The sequence below is a fragment of the Hylobates moloch genome, unplaced genomic scaffold (genome assembly GCF_009828535.3).
Source record: "Hylobates moloch isolate HMO894 unplaced genomic scaffold, HMol_V3 SCAFFOLD_20, whole genome shotgun sequence".
NCBI classification, from domain to species: Eukaryota; Metazoa; Chordata; class Mammalia; order Primates; family Hylobatidae; genus Hylobates; species Hylobates moloch.
Genome location: NW_026652295.1, coordinates 26524790 through 26546194, shown reverse-complemented (window position 1 = coordinate 26546194; position 21405 = coordinate 26524790). Strand labels below are relative to the sequence as shown.

General features: G+C 40.1%; 3 non-coding genes and 1 pseudogene across 3 annotated transcripts; 1 reads left to right on the top strand and 3 right to left on the bottom strand.

Annotated features, from left to right (window-relative positions):
* Nucleotides 1-277: 277 nt before the first annotated feature.
* TRNAS-AGA (transfer RNA serine (anticodon AGA)) lies at nt 278-359 on the bottom strand. Its single transcript has one exon. It is a non-coding gene; the product is annotated as a tRNA-Ser (tRNA).
* A 6908-nt stretch (nt 360-7267) lies between these two features.
* On the bottom strand, nt 7268-8553 carry LOC116459763 (heterogeneous nuclear ribonucleoprotein A1-like; annotated as a pseudogene).
* A 3491-nt stretch (nt 8554-12044) lies between these two features.
* TRNAQ-CUG (transfer RNA glutamine (anticodon CUG)) lies at nt 12045-12116 on the bottom strand. The gene has a single exon. It is a non-coding gene; the product is annotated as a tRNA-Gln (tRNA).
* Nucleotides 12117-20879: 8763 nt separating this feature from the next.
* Nucleotides 20880-20961, top strand: TRNAS-UGA (transfer RNA serine (anticodon UGA)). The gene has a single exon. It is a non-coding gene; the product is annotated as a tRNA-Ser (tRNA).
* Nucleotides 20962-21405: the final 444 nt, after the last annotated feature.

The following is a 21405-nucleotide window of genomic DNA, read 5'->3' as shown; positions in this document are numbered from 1 at the left end:
CTGTCTTCAAAATGGGGCATCTGTTTCAGAAAACAGAAAAACATCACCCTGAGCTCTTCTTAAGGCAAAGGAAAACATTAATACGACTGTGATAGAAGTACTTTTTCTTTTTTTGTATGACATTTCCTCATTGTTTCAGAGACATGGAGTGTTTTTAGCGGGTCCATAAAGAGGAAAAGCTTATAGGTTGGAACAAGCAACCTTCTTCCTGAGAGACAATAACAGACTTTCAACCCGGCAAGGTGTCAGTAGACTCCCTTTCCAACAAGAAAGGGACCGTAATCGGCAGGATTCGAACCTGCGTGGGGAAACCCCAATGGATTTCTAGTCCATCGCCTTAACCACTCGGCCACGACTACGTGAAGGATGCTTTGTCCATTAGCATAAGTCACTGTACTGAACTTTAGCTCCCTTGGAAAGGTCAAATTTTCTGCCAAAAAGTGTATTCGCTGTCAGTGTTTCTTATTTTTTGACATCAGTTAGATGACTATCATGCTGTTGTGGCAAACTGACAAGTAACACTTTATCCTCGGACCTGGGAGGACCCCTTATTCTGATGTTTTGATGGAAGGAGACTACGCAGGAGGCATTCCCAGAGACCAAGCTTCCTGCTCCGTCCGCTTCTGATGGTGTTCCAGGAGACACCCGCAACAATTGCGACGCGCTCTAACATTTGCTGCAGAATTTTGAGTTGTAGCAATGATTTGAACAACCTCAAACGGCCATCGATGTTTGACTTTTAAAATAAATTTTGGAAGATCCGTACAATGGAAGATTCTGCAATTGATAAAAGGAGTGAGATGCACTTCTATTTACTGAAAGGAAATACACTAGTATTTCAGTCGTAGCCCAGTAAGAGGCTACACTTAGTAAGAAGATACACTAGAAATCCACTTATTGTCAGTTTGAGAGCCTGGTATTGCCTCTGAGAAACTTCATCTTTTCCCCTTGACAGCTCCCCCTTTGACCTCCAGTAAACAACTCCCACCGCATCTCAAATCAAAGGTAGAGTTTTGCTACCTTTTTTTTTCTTTTTTAAGTTCCCACTTATTTAAATGCCCCTTGAATGCTTATCTGAGCTTCACAAACGATTCTGGGAAACAAAAAGTAGATTTACTCGGTGTGGTTTCCGGGTAGAAGAAAGAGAGATGAGGAGTAAACTCAAGGTCTTAATTTCTTATTCTGTCAGTTTTGGTAAATCATCTCTTGAAAGGAATCTGTCCTAAATTGTCAAATCTATTTACAAAACATTGTTCATACTGTATTCTTAGTATATTCTTGATGTCCATATATAAAATGTAATGTTATCCTATATTTATTCCTGGTATTAGTATTTTCTGTTTTCTTTTCCTTTTGTTGAACAATCCTTGATTTAGAACAATAATTTTGCCAATCCTCCCTAAATGCCTGTTTATGGCTTTGTTGATGCTCTCTGTTTGTTTTGTGTGTGTGTGTGTTCTATCTTTTTATAATCTTGCTTCTAATATTTTAATTTGCTGTTTTCCTCTAAATTACTGAGAAAAAAGCTTTAACATCAAATATTAAAACATCTTTATTCTAATATATGCAAGTAGAACTGTAAATTAGACTTTGGGCACAGTTTAGCTGCATTACACAAATTTTTATATATCTTATTTTGATTATCATTCATTTTAACTAAATGTGATTTCTTTAAGCTATGGCTTTGAATGAGTGTGTTTTCATTTAGTAACATTTTGGGGTTTTCCATTTTATTTCTGATATTGATTTTATTTTTATTATGCTGGGCTCACAGAATATGTTCCGTGTCATTTCAATCCTTGTACATTTTTAAAGACTTGCATTAGGGCCCACCAAGGGTATTTAAAAATAATACGTAAATCAACATATAAATAATCAGTAGTATTTCTATACAAAAATAATGACCTAACTGAAAAACAAATTAAGAAAACAATCTCACTTATGATAGCATCAAAAAATAAAATACTTAGGAATAAATTTGACCAAGGAGATGAAAGATTTTTACACTGAAAACTATAAAATGTTGAAAGAAATTAAAGACAACATAAATAAATGGAAAGATATCCAATGTTCACGAATTAGAATAATTAATAGTGTTAAAATGTCCAGGCCATCCAAAGAAATATACAAATTCAGTACAGTCCTTATCAAAATTCCAAAGGGACATTATTCACAGAAGTAGAAAAAATAATCCTAAAATTCTTATGGAATCACACACACACACACACACACACACCCCAAATAGCTATAGCAATACTGAGAAAGAAAAACAAAGTTGGAGGCAGCACACTTGCTGCTTTAAAATTATATTATAAAGCTAAAATAATCAAGACATATTGTTCTGATAGCAGCATAATCATTTCTGCATAGAAACAGAAACAGACCAATGCAACAGAATAGACAGCCCAGAAAAAAACTCAAACATATACTGTCAACTAATTTTTGACAAGGGCATCAAGAGGACACAATGGGGGAAAGAATAATCTCCAATAAATGATGCTTGGAAAACTGGATTTCCACATGCAAAAGAATAAAATTAGACTCTTATACTATAGACAAAAATCAACTCAAAATGGAAAAAACACCTAAACATAAGACCTGAACACAAAACTTCCATAAGAAAACAGGGGGAAAGCTCCTTGTCATTGGCCTTGGCAATAATTTTTTGGATATCATGCCAAATGTCCAGGATACAAAAACAAAAATAAATAAATGGGACCACACCAAACTACAAAGTTTCTGCACAGCAAAGAAAACAATCAACAAAATAAAAAGGCAACTTATGGACTGGGGAAAAGGAGTTAACATTCAAAATTTATAAAAAACTCTTACAACTCCATAGCAGAAAAACAAATAACCTGATTAAAAAATGGTCAAAGAGACTTACCTTCTGAGCACAGCTGGCAGCACTACAGTTTCATGAAAAATGGGCAAAGGATCTGAACAGACAATTTCGTCAAAGAAGACATAAAAGGGCCAATATGCATATGAAAAGGTGCTCAACATTAATCATCAGGAAAATGCAATATTAAACCACTATAAGATATTACTTCACACCTGTTACGATGGCTATTACCAAAAAGACAAGAGACAACAAATGTTGGCAAGGGTGTGGAGAAAAGGGAACCCTAGTACACTGTTGGTGAGAATGTAGATTTGTGCAGTCATTATGGAAAACAGCATGAATGTTTCTAAAGAAATTAAACATAGAACTACCATATGACCCAGCAATTCCTCTCCTGGATATGAACCCAAAGGAGATACAATTACTACCTCATAAAGACATCTGCACTCCCACATTCACTGAAGTGCTATTCACAATAGCCAAGATATGGAAACAACCTATGTCTGTCAATAGATTAATGGATAAAGAATCTGTGTGTGTGTGTGTGTGTGTGTGTGTGTGTGTGTGTGTGTGATATTACTCAGCCTTAAAAAAGGAGATCCTGCCATTTGCCACAACATGGATGACCCTGGAGGACATTATGCTCAGTGAAATAAGCCAGACATAGAAAGAAATATATTGTGAGATCTTACTTATATGTGGATATATATATTTAAAAAAAAGGTCAAACGTACAGAGAGAATAAAAAATTGGTTGCCAGGTGTGGGTGAGGAGAAAAGAAATAGGGTAATATAAGTTAAAGGATACAAAGTAGCAGATATGTAGCATGAACAAGTCTAGAGAACTAATGTACAACATGAGGACTCTAGTGAATCGAATTGTATTATATTAGGGATTTTTGTTAAATGAGTAGAGTTTAGATGCTCTTGTCCAAAAAAAATGTAACTATGTGAGATGTTTGCCTCATTGGAACAATCATTTTACTATCTACATATATTTCATAGCATCATGTTGTTAGCATCAAATATACACAATACAGTATCTTTTAATAAGTAAATAATGTATATTTTTAGTTGAGTGTAGTGTTCTATATTTGTCATTTAGGTAAATAGATTTGTTTAAATCATATTTATCTATACTGAAATGTCATTAAATGTGTATTGTAAAATTTCTGTGGCCATGGAGGTGCGCTGCTCAGATCTTCCTTCAAGGAAGAACTTGTTTTCAGTTGCAAGAAATGCTGTCCGCTGACAGCCTCCAAGGCACTTTTACCATCTTCAGCTACAGCACTTTTACCGTCTTCTACAGTGTTCAAACTGAGGTTATTTTCTTTTTGGTGAGCAGAGTGGGTGTATGCTAAAGCCTGGCCATTTCCGCTTGGCTGGGGTCTCATCCATGGGCAATCTTTATACCAAAGCTGGACAAGACTTTCTCAGAGCTGTGCCAAAATCTCAGGCTTTTTCTACTCAATCCTACTTTCTTCCTTCTCTAATTTTGCCCATGCCAGACCCACACCATGGTCTGAAAGCTCTTCCTGCATTCATCTTTCTTTCTCCTCTTTGTTTATTGTTATGGGCATTATTGTCAATAACCTCTTGCACTTCTAACGCATCTTAGTGTTTGCTTTCCAGAGATCCCAAACTTTCACAGCTGGTATCAGAAGAGGTCTGTGAAAGCAGATGGTAAAATGTGATTTGAAAACTATATTACTCACTGACTAGCTGGCAAGGAGGACCCTGGCTTGAGTGGTATGAGTGCTCAAGGAGTGTCTGAAACAAAGTGACATATAATTGCTAAAAATTTCTGGTTCTTATATGAGTTCTTGAGATAGATGTTTTAAAAATCTCTATGGCGCGGATGACGTTGTAAAATGTTTGTGTGATGATTCATGTGTTTTTAAGTTGAAAACATGGGTGACAATCCATACAATAATGATTATCTGGCTATTTAAGCAGAGGGGGCTTAACCTACAGAGCCCTGAAGATAGTTAATACAGCATAGTGTCCCTAAAGGTAGAAAAGGCAGGCCAGGCGGGGTGGCTCAGACCTGTAATCCCAGCACTATGAGAGGCTGAGGCGGGTGGATCACGAGGTCAGGAGTTCAAGACCAGCCTGACCAACATGGTGAAACCCTGTCTCTACTAAAAATACTAAAATTAGCCGGGTGTGGTGTCCTGCGCCTGCAATCCCAGCTACTCCGGAGGCTGAGGCAGGAGAATCACTTGAACCTGGGAGGGGGAGGTTGCAGTGAGCCGAGATCGTACCACTGCACTCCAGCCTGGGTGACAGAGCGAGTCTCTGTCTAAAAAAAAAGAAAAAAGAAAAGAAAAGGCAGTGAATGTTTGTGCTGCATAATACACAGAATCAAAATAAGCAAGGGCGAATGAACAGGAGGCTGAGAACACTTCCCTAATGTAAAATAATCTTTTAGGCCGGGCGCGGTGGCTCAAGCCTGCAATCCCAGCACTTTGGGAGGCCGAGACGGGCGGATCACGAGGGCAGGAGATGGAGATCATCCTGGCTAACACGGTGAAATCCCGTCTCTACTAAAAATACAAAAAAATTAGCCGGGCGTGTTGGTGGGCGCCTGTATTCCCAGCTACTTGGGAGGCTGAGGCAGGAGAATGGCGTGAACCCGGGAGGCAGAGCTTGCAGTGAGCCGAAATCGCACCACTGCACTCCAGCCTGGGTTACAGAGAGAGACTCTGTCTCAAAATAATAATAATAATAATAACAATAACAGTCTTTCCGGGCGCAGTGGCTCAGGCCTGTAATCCCAGCACTTTGGGAGGCCGAGGCGGGCGGATCACCTGAGGTCAGGAGTTTGAGGCTAGCCTGATCAACATGAAGAAACCCTGTCTCTACTAAAAATACCAAATTAGCCGAGCGTGGTGGCATATGCCTGTAATCCCAGCTACTCGGGAAGCTGAGACAGGAGAATCGCTTCAACCCACTGAGATCATCCATTGCACTCACCTGGCAAAAAAAAACTCCAAAAAAAAAAAAAAATTAAGATTCTTGGACCAAACCCTGGAGTGCAGTGGCGCGATCTTGGCTCACTGCAAGCTCTGCCTCCCGGGCTCACGCCATTCTCCTCCCTCAGCCTCCAGAGTAGCCGGGACTACAGGCGCCCGCCAACACGCCCGGTTGATTTTTTGTATTTTTAGAAGAGACGGGGTTTCACTGAGTTAGACAGGATGGTCTCCATCTCCTAACCTCGTGATCCACCCTCCTCGGCCTCCCAAAGTGCTGGGATTACAGGCCTGAGCCACCGCGCCCGGCCGAAGCCTGACTCTACTTCTAAAAGTTTTACATTTTTTAAATTTTTGTTTTGTTTTATGACTTGTGATTTTTTTAGCTAATTTTGCGTATTCAGTGGAGTTACAAACTCCATTTCTAGGGACTTCTGCTCTTGGGAAGCTGGAAGAGGAAAAAAAAAACTGTCGTCCAAACCTTCACACACAACAGCAAAGGCAAAGTGGGGAATCTAGACTTCCATCAAGCTGTAACAAGGTGCTTTCCCTTTACCTCCAACACACACACACACACACACACACACACTTCTCGAAGAAAGCAGAATAGGGAGCTCAGACTTTCATTGCCTCAGGCTGTAAAGAACCCCCTACCCCCAGTCCAGAATGAAAGTCAAATAGCCAGATATCTACTTCCATGTTATTTCTGGAGTCCTTGAGCCTAATTTTTTTTTTTTTTTTTTTTGAGATGGAGTCTCACTCTGTCGCCCAGGCTGGGGTGCAATGACACGACCTCTTCTCACTGTAACATCTGCCTTCTGGGTTCAAGCGATTCTCCTGCCTCAGCCTTCTAAAGTGCTGGAATTACAAATGTGAGCCACCGCGCCTGGCCGGGTGAACTCTTTTAATGGTGAACTTCAAGTCACAACACTATCAGTTCAACTACACCAAGGTTACTGAAGATAATGGCTTCTCCACCCAAGCAGGTCGTATACAAATTCCAAATACAATGTGGCATCACCCTGAAGGAATTCCCTTCACACTGTTGGGGAAATTTACCAAGATGGCTTCAGAGTAGACTAACTTTACACAGCACATTTTTAAAAGAGACACATTTATTCAGAGTCATGATTAGACTATTACATTTGGCATCCAACAGCATAGGTGCAAAAAAAAAAAAAAAAAACCACAACATTAAAACCCTTTGTTGCAATGATTTATACTTTCCTCAGAACAGAAACTAAAATAACCTATTATACAATTAGTCACAAATACAGTCTTCAAGTTTTTTGCCCATACACATGAGTATTTGTCTAATACATGTCTTCTTTGTAGCAGTTAGGCCCTTCCACCACTGGGCTTGGCTGAGTTCACAAATCGGTTGTAATCTGCAGCTTCCCTGTCACTTCTTTGACTCTCCTTTCCTGGTAAGCTTTGTTTCCTGGTAGTAATTAAAATCTTCTACCACTGCCATAGCTACTGCTGCTACTGGAACTGCCATAGCCACCTTGGTTTCATGGTTTGGCAAAGTATTGGCCTCCACCACCATAGGGACCAGAGCTTCTGCCTCCAAAGTTTCCTCCCTTTATGGGTCCAAAACTTAAAGACCGATCGTTGTAATTGCCAAAATCATTGTAGCTTCCACCACCTCCAAAATTGCTTCCATCATTATCAAATCCATTATAGCCATTCCCACTGCCACCATATCTACCACCACCACATCTGCCACAAAAGGCAGCACAACCACTGAAGTTTCCTCCATGACCGAAGTTGTCATTCTCACCAAAACCACCTCCAACGCCACCACGAAAGTTTCCAGAACCACTTGGACCTCTTTGGCTGGATGAAGCACTAACCATCTTTTGCTTTGACAGGGCTTTCCTAAAGTCACAGTTGTGGCCATTCACAGTATGGTATTTCTGAATGACAATCCTATCCATGGAGTCATGGTCATCAAAAGTTACAAGGCAAAGCCCCTATTCTTGCCACTGCCTCGGTCAGTCATGATTTCAATCACTTCAATTTTTCCATACTGTTCAATACAATCTCTTAGTTTATGTTCTTCAGTTCTTCTTTAACATCTTTATCACAGTTAAGTGGGCACCTGGTCTTTGAGAATCTTCTCTTGAAACAGCTCTCTTTGATTCCACAAATCTTCCATCCACCTTGTGTGGCCTTGCATTCATGGCTGCATCCACCTTTTCCATAGTGGCATATGTGACAAACCCAAAGCCCCTGGAGTGCTTGGTGTTTGGATCTTTCTTTACTACACAGTCTGTGAGCGTTCCCTATTGCTCAAAATGGCTCCTCAGGCTCTCATCAGTTGTTTCAAAGCTCAACCCTCAACCCTGCAGTGGCTCATGCCTGTAATCCTAGCACTCTGGGAGGCCAGCCTGGCCAACATAGTGAAACCCCGTCTGTACTATACACACACACACACACACACACACACACAATTAGCCGGGCGTGGTGGTGCCCGCCTGTAGTCTCAGCTACTGGGGAGGCTGAGGCAGGAGAATCACTTGAACTCAAGAGGCGGAGGTTGCAGCGATCCCAGATTGCACCACTGCACTCCTCCAGCTTGGAGACAGAAGGATACTGTCTCAAAAAAAAACAAAAAACAAAAAACAAAAAACACAAAACTCAACCCTCCAATGACAATGAAAAGCTTCAGCAGCTGTTCAGGCTCTTTAGGAGACACTGACTTAGAATATGATGGCAGTGGGAAGAAAGACATTTAACAGTGCTTCCTCAGCAGCGTCCACAGGTAGAAAAGGCCAGGTTTAGTTTTATTATCTGAATAGTATAGTTGTCTTATTTTATTTATTTATTTATTTATTAGTACTGTTATTGTTTAGTACAAGAATAAGAATTTTAGCTACTAAGCATTGAGTGAAAATCTCCTTGTGAGCTTTATTTGTTAAGATACTGTCAATCATTGAAATATGAATGGATTTTTACTATTTTAGGGATAAAATGCTTCAATAATTAATAATTTGTGAAAAACTTTACTTTATATTTTATGTAATATTAAGAATTAATAAAATTGAAATTAATATAAAGAAGTTAATACAAATATAGGAGTTCTTTAGATTGCTGTATAGGAAGAACATCATATACTTTTATTCTCAACCAATATTATAAATATTCACATTAGAATAAAATGAAGAATAATAAAGTTGTAATTATATCTTAATTCTTCATTTCTAGAATATTTAAAAATACCTTCAAAAACTATTTTCTGTATCAGCCTTGAGTCTTTAAACAAAAGTTCTATTTGACAATTTTTTCCATTTCGTCACAATAATTTAAAAGCAAAATGTCTATTTTGTCACATTAAACTTTCACAAGGGGGAAACGTTCCAAAATTTTGTATTATATCATGATAAATCTTTGTTTATGCAAGTATAATAAAGTCTTTGAAGAAAAGAGGAAATGTTTAGAAGCAATGAAGTCCATCTAAGCTAAAAGTGGGCATCTATTTTTTGGCCCAGCTGTGCTGTAGGGTGACTGAAGAAAAATCTAGTAAATGATATTGATATACAATGATATCAACCTTTGAAATTTTGACCAGTAAAGTTTTGATTATAATACAATTCTTATAGTAATATATTAATATAAAACATAATACGTTAAATATAATGCTAATAATAATTAGTTTTTCAATAAAATTCTTAAATTTTTACATCCTGGCATTTTATTCAGAGCAAAGGGGCACTACTGTGTAGCTTTGGCCATGACCTCAGACAAGTACGAATTTCATAGTCATTCATTCAGCATTTGCATGAATTATAACTTTAGTAAACAGTTCTAAAAATTATCTTTTATTATGATAAATTTCTCCAGTATAATTTGATCCTTATTACAACATCCCATTTTGTGTGTTACTGTTATTCATCATTTTAGTTCCATTTTGTTTCTACATCTCAAAATTTAGTAATTATTAACTAATATTTTAACAGATTATTTAACAAATATTAGTTTTGTAGAGACAGGGACTCACCATGTTGCTCAGGCTGGTCACCAACTCCTGGCCTTAAGTGACCCACCCACCTCACCCTCTGAAACTGGAAATTATAGGCATGAACCACTGTGCACGGCCTATTTTAACAGATTCTGTGGCTGAATCATAATGAAAGAGAAAATTGATGGAAAAAGAAAAGTTTAGGAAGAAAAGAAATTATAGATAATCATATTGATGAATATGGTGGTCTAATATGCCTAAGACTTCATATGACTAGGGAGAATTCTCTACCAATGAACTGTGCATCCTCAATGGTACTGTCATAACTAAATTCCTGCTATGGACTGAATGTTTGTGTCCCCCTCAAATTCATATGTGGAAGCCTCTCTCTCTCTTTCCTTCTCTCTCTCTTTCTCTCTCTGTCTCTGCCTCCACTATGTGAGGATAGAGCAAGAGGACAGTAAGCTGCAAATGAAGAAGGGAGGGCTCACCAGACATTGAATCAGCTGGAACCTTGATTTTGGGTTTCCCAGCCTTCAGAATTGTGAGAAATAAATGTTTGTTTTTTAAGTCAACCGACATTATATAGTTATAGCAGTCCAAACTGTCTAAAACAATTTCCTAGGCTTCTATGTAGCTAGGATGGCAGGCATGTGCCCTAAGTTTTGCCAGTCAGATGTATTTCTTCTTTCAGAAGAAACATGTATATAAACAAGGGAGAAAAACTCCAAAATTATGTATTTTATCATGATAAATCTTTATGCAAGTATAATAAAGTCTATGAAGAAATGTTTAGAAACAAATTAGATCCATCTAAATTAAAGGTAAGCATCTATTTTCTTGCAACATTTGCATTGGTAAGGGTAATGAATAGATATCTGCTAAGTGCAGGTAGATATTTAAGCTTTTAGAGGCAGTGGTGGCATAAGCCCTAGCGAAGGCATTCCATGCTGGGGAACATAATGCTGCTAGCAGTTAACACTAGAAAATGCATGAGGAATCAGAAGGAATGGGTAGTACAATATAAAAGGGCAAATAATCATTATGTGTGGAAGCATTTGGAAAATGAAAATGACAACTCAAAGTTATAAATTCTCCATTAAATGTATGGTTGCAGAATCAGGAATTTCCTCTGCAGTAAAATAATTTTTAATTTTTGTGACCCAAGAACTGCCATAATTCAAAATCAAATTTATATTATAAACAACTCCAGGTTTCCCATTAATGGAAAGATGAATGAATGAGCTGTGGCACGTTCATATTACACAGCAGCTAACATGAAATCAATGAATGAATGGTAGCTACATACAACAAAAGAGATGACTACTTTTAGCAATACAAGATTAAATGAAAAAAGATTATAATATATAGCCTGATACCCTGTATCCGCAATTAAAATACACAATTTTATAAATACTAATAGATAAGATCAAACTAAGGAAAGCACTTCAGCCTGACTTCTTCAGAGACGCAGTAACTTCTTTGTCTTTCCTTAAGTTGTAGCAAATCCAAACATTCACCAGGAAATAAACTAACTTGCAACAAGAGACATTTAGTTTTATGAAGACAAAATAATCACGGAGACATCCTAGGATACAATTTTAAAGCTCTATCATTCTATGGGACATATTCATCACTGACAGCAATTCTGTGTAGTGGGTTAATGTCATAGAAATGACCAACAGAGCACCACGGAAGCACTTAGAAGGTGTATCTGGATATTTACTTACCATGTTGACAGTGGTTGAAGTTACCATGTGAGGATCCAATAGTGTTCAAATACCTAAGAGAGTTTAAGCAATTTTTATTTAAAGTACAGATTTATTTTCACGAATCCTTGTTTCTCAGTGGCAAATGAAACACTTAGAAATTCTAGTGATTGCATTATAAAGCCTCCTTCTCTTGGGAAAAAGATACGTACAAGAATCTTTCCTCTCCCTCAAATCTGTTGAGTCCTTTTTGTCCTCTGAAGTGAATTAACCGCATTTCATAAAGCAATAAATCAAATAAAAAGTTTAACTCAACTCCAATTATTTTAGGCATTAGAATATCTGTTAGGTGGTGGTGAGGAGGGTAGTAAAAGGAAGGAGGTATGAGGAAGGGTTTCCTGCTCTGAAGATAGAGCAGAGAGTCAGTGGGCCCCGTACAGAGCCCGCGTCATACTTTGGGTTCATATGAACTGGAGATTCCTGCCAATCATATCTAAGAGGGAAATTTATTTTAGAAAGAAAAAAATAGTGAGGAAGCAAGAGAAAAAAACCCGCAGGTTCCACCGAGATTTGAACTCGGATCGCTGGATTCAGAGTCCAGAGTGCTAACCATTACACCATGGAACCTCGCGATGGCTGTCTTTTCTAACGCTCCTTCCTGAAGGAATATATCTTCATTTCTGAATTCAAGCTGTCTTCCCTTTAAGAACGTAAGTTTCTACCCTCAAGTTCCTTATCTGCCGCTGTCACACAAGTTCCCTTTTCGTTTTGCACAGGGCTCTTCGTGCAAGATCCGAGAGCGAAACTGTTTCCAGGGGCAGATAAGGTAAGTCCGTGCCTCCCCTAGACTCTTAGCAACAGCCTGCGGGGCTCCCCAGCCTCGGTTCGGCGGCCCTCAGCCGGGCTGCCCCGACGCAGGGGGAGAGGGCACCAACCTAGCCGCGCTGACAGATTGCATTGTCGGAAGAACCGCGATGCTCGCCGCCTCCCGAGCGTTTGTCCGGCGTTCTTTGCTCCTAACGCTAGGAACACTTTTGAAAGTTCAATTTCGTAACATATAAATTATGGATGACTTCAATTGAGGCGGCGTGTCAACTAGTCCTGGCTAGGGCGTTGCCGAGGGTAAAAAACAAAAAACAGGACACCAAAAGATGCTTTCTGCTTCCCGGGAAGTCTCCACCTCGTGGATACCAAAGGGTAAAGCACTGTTAAAAGCTCGAATATTTGCAAAGCAGGATTTTGTAATTAATTTCTCACTGATAAAGCTTTGACTTGGTCTTTTTCAATGGGATTAACTGTGAGCCTCTCCCAAAATATTCCGCAGTAAAAATTTACTGGTGCCAAGACCTGGACGTGACTTGTCTAGGACTGTTCATTGCAGGAGATAAAAGCGATCTTATATTGCCAAACAGAAAGGCTGAGGAAGGAGGCAGAGGGTCTTTCAGAGTAAATAATCGCAGGTGATAGGATCTGAACCTTCCCAACAAGATCACATGAGAGGTATCGGCATTTGCCAAAATGACTTTATTGCCTAGAGACGTCTAGCATCATGGACAAAAATCCTTCCTGCTTAAATGAGGCGGCACTGTCACTACGAGGTTAAAATTGGCCCCGCCCGTAGGGCCGTATGCTCTGCGGCATGAGCTGCAATGGCCGCTGTACAGTGGCAAAGAGAATATCCATACATATCTCATCCAATCCATCTTCTCCCAGCCCTGTGACTTTCTGATCCGCTCACTACCAGAATGCAAGACAGAATGAAACCCTCTTACCAAACGGGATAACTAAAGGTGGTTTCCAGCAGCCTCTGGAACAAGAAGCATGAGGATCCTAAGTATTTTCAATAAAAATCTAGCCCACTGGAGGCTTTTGAAAAACTGAAGGTCCATGTAACGAATTTAAGATGAGCAGTTCTAAGGGCTAGGGCTTGCACCAAGTTCTGTGCTCTCTGAAAAAAAAATATTAAAAATACATGCCTGTAATGGTCAAAGCTGAAACAATTTGAGCAACAATAAATACAAGACTTCAAACCAATCCCTACAGCTTCCCTGATGTGCAACAAATCTCAGTTTTTCAAGGAATCTCCTGAGCAGAATTCCAAATAGCTCCACCCCTTCATTGTAGGCTCTGCATAGCGATTGCTCTACAGAATACAGTATGAAAAAGGGTAGGAAAGTAACCGGTGAATAAATCCCAAAAGCACTACACCAGCAGTGATAAGCCATGTTGATAGTATATAGTCTTGATATAATGTGATAAAAATGGCACTTTAGGCCAAGCATGGTGGTTTATGCCTGTAATCCCAGCACTTTGGGAGGCCGAGGCAGCTGGATCACTTGAGGCCAGGAGTTCAAGACCAGCCAGGCCAACATGGTGAAACCCTGTCTCTACTAAAAATACAAAAATTAGCCAGGCGTGGTGGCCGATGCCTGTAGTCCCAGCTGCTCAGGAGGCTGAGGCAGGAGAATCGCTTGAACCCGGGAGGCGGAGGTTGCAGAGAGCCGAGATGGTGCCACTGCATTCCAGGCTGAGTGACAGAGGGAGACCCTGTCTCAAGACAAACAAACAAACAAAAAACCTCCACTTTACCTCTGCGGTCTTGCTCCCTTCAACCCCTAACTCCAATCTAATAATGAGAAAAATATCAGACAAATGCTAGTTGAAGGACATTCTACAAAATACCTGCTCAATACTCTTCAAAACTGTCAAGATCGTCAAAATCAAGGAAAGTCTAAGAACTGCCACAGCCAAGAGAGCTTAGGGAGTCATGATGACTAAAAATAACATAGAATTCTGAATAGGATCCTGGAACAGAGAAAGGAAATTAGGTAAAAATGAAGGAAATCTAACATATTCATTTTAGTTAATAATAATGTATACATATTTGTTAATTGTTTGTAACAAATGTACCATACCAATGTAAGATTTTAATAATTAGGAAAACTGAGTATGGGCATATATGGGAACTCTCCTTTCTATCTTCCCAATTAAATGGAAATTATTGCTCACTGGAATAAGAACAAAAATGTGACCAAATGAAGTTATTTCTTCAAAACGAATTCAGAACTCTGGCTTGCAATGTGCATCAATTGCAATTCTCCTCTTTTTGCTTAATGAGCCACATTATCAGACCTAGTAACACAGCTTGCACAGCCTACAACTGACCTGAGAGTATACGGACTTGAAAATAGGAAGGACAAATTTTTGTGCCATGCCCACTGCTGCCCTTAGTGCTGTGGACACAGAATTGAGCAGGACATTAAGCATTGGCCCTGCCTGTGGAAATTTCAGTTTGTAGTGATGGGATATTGGCTAAAAACTGTGAATAAAGTAACACCCACACAGAGAAAGTTAGGGAAAACTGCAGGTGACTGGAAACTAACAGCCTAGATAAACTGAGAAGCTCAAATAAGCTGGATAGTTGAGTTTAGGCAGGGATTGAAGATGGTATTTAGAAGACAGTGTTGGCCCAAACCTTTTCACATACCATGAGATACAAGACAGGGATGTAGTCTGTGGACTGGTTGTCTGGGCGTCCATACCATAGTGGAAGTAAAAGAAGAGCTGAGAAAAAGTGGAAGGATAGACTGAGACCATGGATCAGGCCAGGGCTTCAAGGTTGTTTGTTTTAGGAGCACAAGTATCTGCTTTGAACTGTAAACTTCAGGGAGCGACAGAAGTGACTTTGGGGAACTTACGAGATTCCCATTGTCCTTTTGCCCTCAGTATAACCGAAAATTTCTTTGTTCCCTGCCATGCTGAAGTTGGTTCTGCACCAGGAGCTACTGGTACCAGTCTTTGGGAATTGGTTTGGGAATTGGTCTTCATGTTTGCTCATAGTCATTTTATTTATTTCCCAAAAAATAAAATGCTGACGGAAAATTCCTCTCCCTCAAATTCCCAATGTCAAGAAGTTAGTAAAGATTTGTACAATATTTTTTTGCTCTGGACTCCAGATCATATTGAATAAAATCTAGGAAACCCCTTTCTCAGAAAGATGCCCCTAGATACACACATATACCATTTTGAAAACTATCTCAAGGTGTTCATAAAACACTTGAGGTCCATGGATCTCAGGCTAAGAATCCTCTGCACTTGATATTCCTCTCTATGTCATCTAGCGTAATTTTTAACTAATAAAAAATGAATTTTATAAGCAGAAATTAAGCATCATACTACTGAACTAAAATTGTCTTTTAATTGTGCATGAACATTTAATTAATCTTGGTCTTGTAAATTAGGTCACAGGTGCACCCATAACAAGCCAAAATACTAGTTAAACCAGTTCTAAGAGGGCTCCTGGGGTGTATATTCCTGACAGAGCAGTTTGGGGATACTTGATGCAGACCTAAGTAGGTCAGACAGTGGAGAAGAACAGGTGCGTATTTGTCACAGGGTAATTTGACCTCTACTGAGATAATTTGTTATAGAGAATTGTACTGGTTTCTGTTTAGTGCTGATTCTATCCTGTTCAAACAAGGGAAGTCTACACTTCAAAATTGCACTATATACATTTATTCATTAAGGACTAATTCTCAAACTTTGAACATCAGAGAGGCAGTCTCTTCCAGGTGCAACCCTCATGACTATAGCTGATTTTGGACCCCATTCTCCCAAATTATTTCTTATATAATTATTATCATTATAATAAATGTGCACAATACATTATTTTATAAGCCAAATGGATTGGCAAGGTGTTTTTTTTTGTTTGTTTGTTTTTCTATCAAAACACAAAGAAGCAGAGGACTGGATGTGTCAGGGCTGACTCGCGGGCTGTGTAGGGCTCAGGGGGCCGGCGGACCAGGGTCTGGTGGATGGGAGGGCGCCGTCCTGGGGCCGCGGCGGCCGAGAGTGGGAGATGGCGGCGCGATGGAGCAGCGAGAACGTGGTAGTAGAGTTTCGTGACTCCCAGGCAACTGCGACGTCTGTGACTGTCTTGGGCAACGTGCAGTGCTTTCTGACGGCAGATTGTTATACATCGTCAATCTCGATGCCGCTTTTGAAGGTCACCGAAAGATCTGTCGCCAGAGCAAATGGAACAATGGAGCTGTGCAGTGGAAACCTCGTGACAGCTTTGTACACTATTTTGCAGCTTCAGAGGACCACTCTGTAGACTGAGTCTGTTCTTGTCAGGAAAGGCAGTCTGCAGAAGGAAAGCGTCTGAGCAAAGAAAGAAGAGCAACTTTGTCGGCTTGAGAAGGAACAGAAAGCCGCCCTTCCCAGCCATTTCCAAAACAGGGCCATTTCAATCCAGACCCTTGATATGTCCATATCTATGGGTCAGTTCTCTTATGATGGTCCATTTTCTTGGGGAGCAGAGTCTTTCAATCTTCTGCATGTTTAGGGCTAGAGGTAGAGAAAGCTCAGCTGTCCATACTTTCTGAAACAGAAAAGGAGCTTCAGGTGTCCTATAGAGACTTTCATTCCATCTCCCAATTTTCAATATGCGCTTCACTCCCAATTTCAATTATACCTGGTATCCTTAAGTCAAGAGCATCTCTGGAGCTTGTTTTCCCAAAATAAACCCTCTATGAAGGAGGGGCAGTACAGACTAATGAGCCTAAGGTTACATGATTCTAATAACTCCTTTTTTTCTTGTTTGTTTGTTTGTTTTTGAGATGGAGTCGTGCTCTGTTCCCCAGGCTGGAGTGCAATGGCACGATCTCGGCTCACTGCAAACTCCGCCTCCCAGGTTGAAGCGATTCTCGTGCGTCAGCCTCCCAAGTAGCTGGGATCACAAGCGCACATCACCAAGCCCGGCTAATGTTTGTATTTTTAGTAGAGACGTGGTTTCACCATGTTGGTCAGGCTGGTCTTGAACTCCTGACCTCGTGATTCACCCACCTCGGCCTCCCAAAGGGCTGGGATTACAGGAATGAGCCACTGCGACCAGCCAGTTCTTCCAAGAATCTGTGATATCAACTTCATTATTGTTGGCTTCCCACCTTGCAAACAGGTTTCAGCTTTGTCCACTCTAACTCAATTACTATTTATCCAACTCCCTTCTGTCTCCCAAATTTTGTTGATAACTGTGGTATCCACCTAAATTAATGTTTCCTCCTCCATAGTACAGTGTTGTCTGTGGGAATAAGCTACCCAGCCAAAGTCTGTACTTACCAAGTCTTCTTACACCTCAGTGAGGCCATATGATTAGTTATAATCAATAAATCATGAATGCAAGTAGCATGTTTTTCTCCAGGCCTTACAGAAATGTGCGCTTTCTCAAGCTTTAGGGGATAATGGATTCATAAGATGGAATGGGCCTGGAACCTTGACTCACCACAAGGACAAAAAACAGGTTCCTCTTTCTTTGCTGACACAAAAATCTGCAATCTACTGTTACATGAGTAAGACATAAATCTCAGGCCGAGGCGGGCGGATCACCTGAGGTCGGGAGTTTGAGACCAGCCTGACCAACATGGAGAAACCCCCGTCTCTACTAAAATTACAAAAAATTAGCCGGGCGCTGTGGAGCATGCCTGTAATCCCAGCTGCTCTGGAGGCTGAGGCAGGAGAATCGCTAGAACTCGGGAGGCGGGGGTTGCGGTGAGCCGAGATGGAGCCATTGCACTCCAGCCTGGGCAACAAGAGCAAAAAAAAAAAAAAAAAAAAAAAAAGACATAAATTTCCATTGCATCAAGCTACTTTAATTTGGGAAGCAAACAATGTTTTTTACTGTCTGTTATTTGCTCTCATGCTCTTTTCATCATTGTAGGTTTACACATTTTTGAATTGCTTTTATTGTCAACTTATGGACATCTTAAGAAAGCAAAAATAATAAAGTCCTGGGTTTCACTACCATTTTAACCAGAAGTCCCCTTGAACAGTGTGACCACTTGAGCCAAATGTTTGACTACTGAGTAACTTCAAAGTGCTTGTATCTAAGGACTACTTTTTCCCTGTTCCAGCAATAAAATACTATTTCTGCCCTTTCGTTTTTAAACCTGAATAATGATGTTTGCTTCACATCGTAGAAAAACAAAGAAAAAACCCACTATGATCCTACAACCCAGGCACAGCTAGTAATGCATTGGTGTATTCTCTCACACCTCCCAAATATGTATAATGCAAAAATTTTACGTGAGGTTATACAATATATGCATTTAAAAAATTCTCCTCTTTTCATTTAACATTTTATCACATGCTTCTTGCCTGAACTATCACAATCTTTTCGAAAATACTGTTAGTTTATTTATTTATTTATTTTTGCTATCCACTAGTAAGAGTTGCAAAATATCATTTTTATTGGCTTTGTAGTATTTTTTTCAGGTAGATACAACCTATATTACATAATCATCTTCCCTCCCATTACTGGAAATGTTTGTTATTTTAATTATTTCATTATTATAACAAAATATCATGTATCTTTGAACATAAATGATTTCTTTTAGTTTGGATTGTTTCGCTAAGTGAGTTTTCTTCAAAATGAAGTGAATCAGCTGGGCGCGGTGGCTCATGCCTGTTATCCCAGCACTTTGGGAGGCCGAGGCAGGCGGATCATGAGGTCAGGAGTTCAAGACCATCTGGCCAACATGGTGAAACTAAAAATACTAAAAATACAGAAAAAAAAAATTAGCTGGACATGATGGTGCATACCTGTAATCCCAGCTACTCAAGAGGCTGAGGCAGGAGAATCGCTTGAACCAGGGAGTCGGAGGTTGCAGCGAGCCAAGGTCCTGCCACTGCACTCCAAGCCTGGTGACAGAGCAAGACTCCATCTCAAGGAAAAAAAAAAAAAAAAGAAGTGAGTCACCATTTGCACGAGCTTCCTGGTGGAATGGAGAAGTGCTAAGGCAGCAACAGCAAGGATCTTGTTCCAAGAACATGGGTAAGGGAGCTGATTGGTTTTCTAAGACTGCCCTAACAAATTACCATAAACTGGGTAACTTAAAAAGACAGATTTATTCTCTCATAGCTCTAGAAGCCAGAAATCTAAAATCAAGATTTTGGCCAGGTTGGTTGTTTTCTAGATGCTCTGAGGGAAAATCTGAGACCTCTTTCCTTGCTCCTGATGATTGAAGAAAATCCTTGGCATTCTTGGTTTGTAATTGCATCACTCCAGTCTCTGCTTCCCTCTCAACATAGCTTTTGAACTGGTGACTATATGTCTGTGTCTCTAAATTTGCCATTTCCTATAAGGACAGCAGTCACTAGATTACTGGATTTAGAGCCTACCTGAATCCAGCATGACCTTCTCTTAACTTGATTAAATCAGCAAAGACTGTTTTCAAATAGGTCACGCTCACAGGTACCACAGGTTAGGATTTCAGCATATCTTTCTGGGCAACACAATGTAGTTCACTTCAGGAGCAACTGTCTTTTTGTCTGCCCTAAACGAAAATGAATGTGGGAAAACTATATCTGCAAGAGAGTTCGAAGGTCTCAGATGTAAAAGGGATTCTCCCGTTTGTATCTGAAAGTCTGTCTGAATCTACTTGGTGGCACTTTGGCCAAGCATTTCAATTCCCAGAACTCAAAGCTGTAATCCCTGAGATTCCCCATTAAAGAATAAACAATAAAAGCCTGGTTCTGTAGTGTTTCCCTGAACCAACAGTCTTTAATCCTAGTGGGAAAAAGGTATTAATATAGCTAGATTTAATGTGGCATTCACAAGCTCTTTTACGTTAGGAGGGACAGAGAATGTTCTCAAGCTGGAAAATTTTGGAAAACATGTTATCTAAGCTTCTCCATGTTCCCCTGGCTCCTGGGACTGACTGCTTCCCTTCCTGGGGAAGGTGAAAAGGAGTTAGCTTTTCCTGAGAGGATGGAGACCTTCCCATCAACTTTTTCTTCAGAGGGTCCACGAGGGCTAGGTCTTCCCCGCCCCTTCTCATCCTGCACCCCTGCTCAAATTGGGTTTCAACGAATTCTTTAAACCAGAGAAAGGACAAAGCAGTTTAAAGCTGTTGAAGATATTTCTGGTTTAGTATTCAACACTGAAAGCAAAAGCAAATGACTCCAAGGTCATAATTCTTTCAAATTTCCTCTAGCAGGTTTCCTGTGCCATTGTCATTTGAGGGTGTGAAGCTACTAGGATCAGACCCTCAGCTCCAAACTCCCTTTCTGCTGGTTTCTCACAAATACCTGTGAACAGCTGCATCAACCATGACTAGCAAGTGGAGTTCTAGCGGGAGAGAAAATCCAAGTCTCTTGTCTCGGAATGCTCCTTTGAACTCCACTTTTCTCAAGTGAATTCCAATTCACTATGGATGACTTACTTCATCCAAAAGCTGGAAGCTCTTAATGCACCTAGAAAATTCTTTGTTATTAGACTTAGTAACCAGGCACCAAAACATCTTTTACTGTGGTATATATTTAGCATACTACCCAAGAATGGCACACTGCTCACATCTTGAAAAGCTTAAACCAAGGCTCTTATCTCGGTGTTGCGTAGTCGTGGCCGAGTGGTTAAGGCGATGGACTTGAAATCCATTGGGGTTTCCCCGCGCAGGTTCGAATCCTGCCGGCTACGGTTTTACCCTGACTTCGCCCAAATAGTTTCCTTCTAATTACACCCCAAAGACAACTGAGTCTCCTGGATTATAGTTGTGCCATCTCCTTTGGTAACACTACGTTGTACTCTGCATTCTAGTTGTCATCATCATTGTTAACCCTGCTTTATAGTTTACCTCTTTCTCTGAGTCCATTAGCTTCCTCCTCCTCCGACATCCGAGACAACCGTGTCTCGAGTAAGAGAGAATCTATTGTGGTGTAAACACCACCTAACGTTAATCCTGATTTGAGGAAGGCAATTCTCTTTTCCTCACCTACAAGCTCTGAGAATTGAAGTCAGACTCCATCGAGTTTTCTTTGTAGATAAGTCTAAGTTGCTTGTCTGGGGTGTGAAGATTTTGCCTATTGTGTATAAAGTGTTTTGTTAGCCCAAGTTTAGGCACTGTCATTCAACAGCAACAAG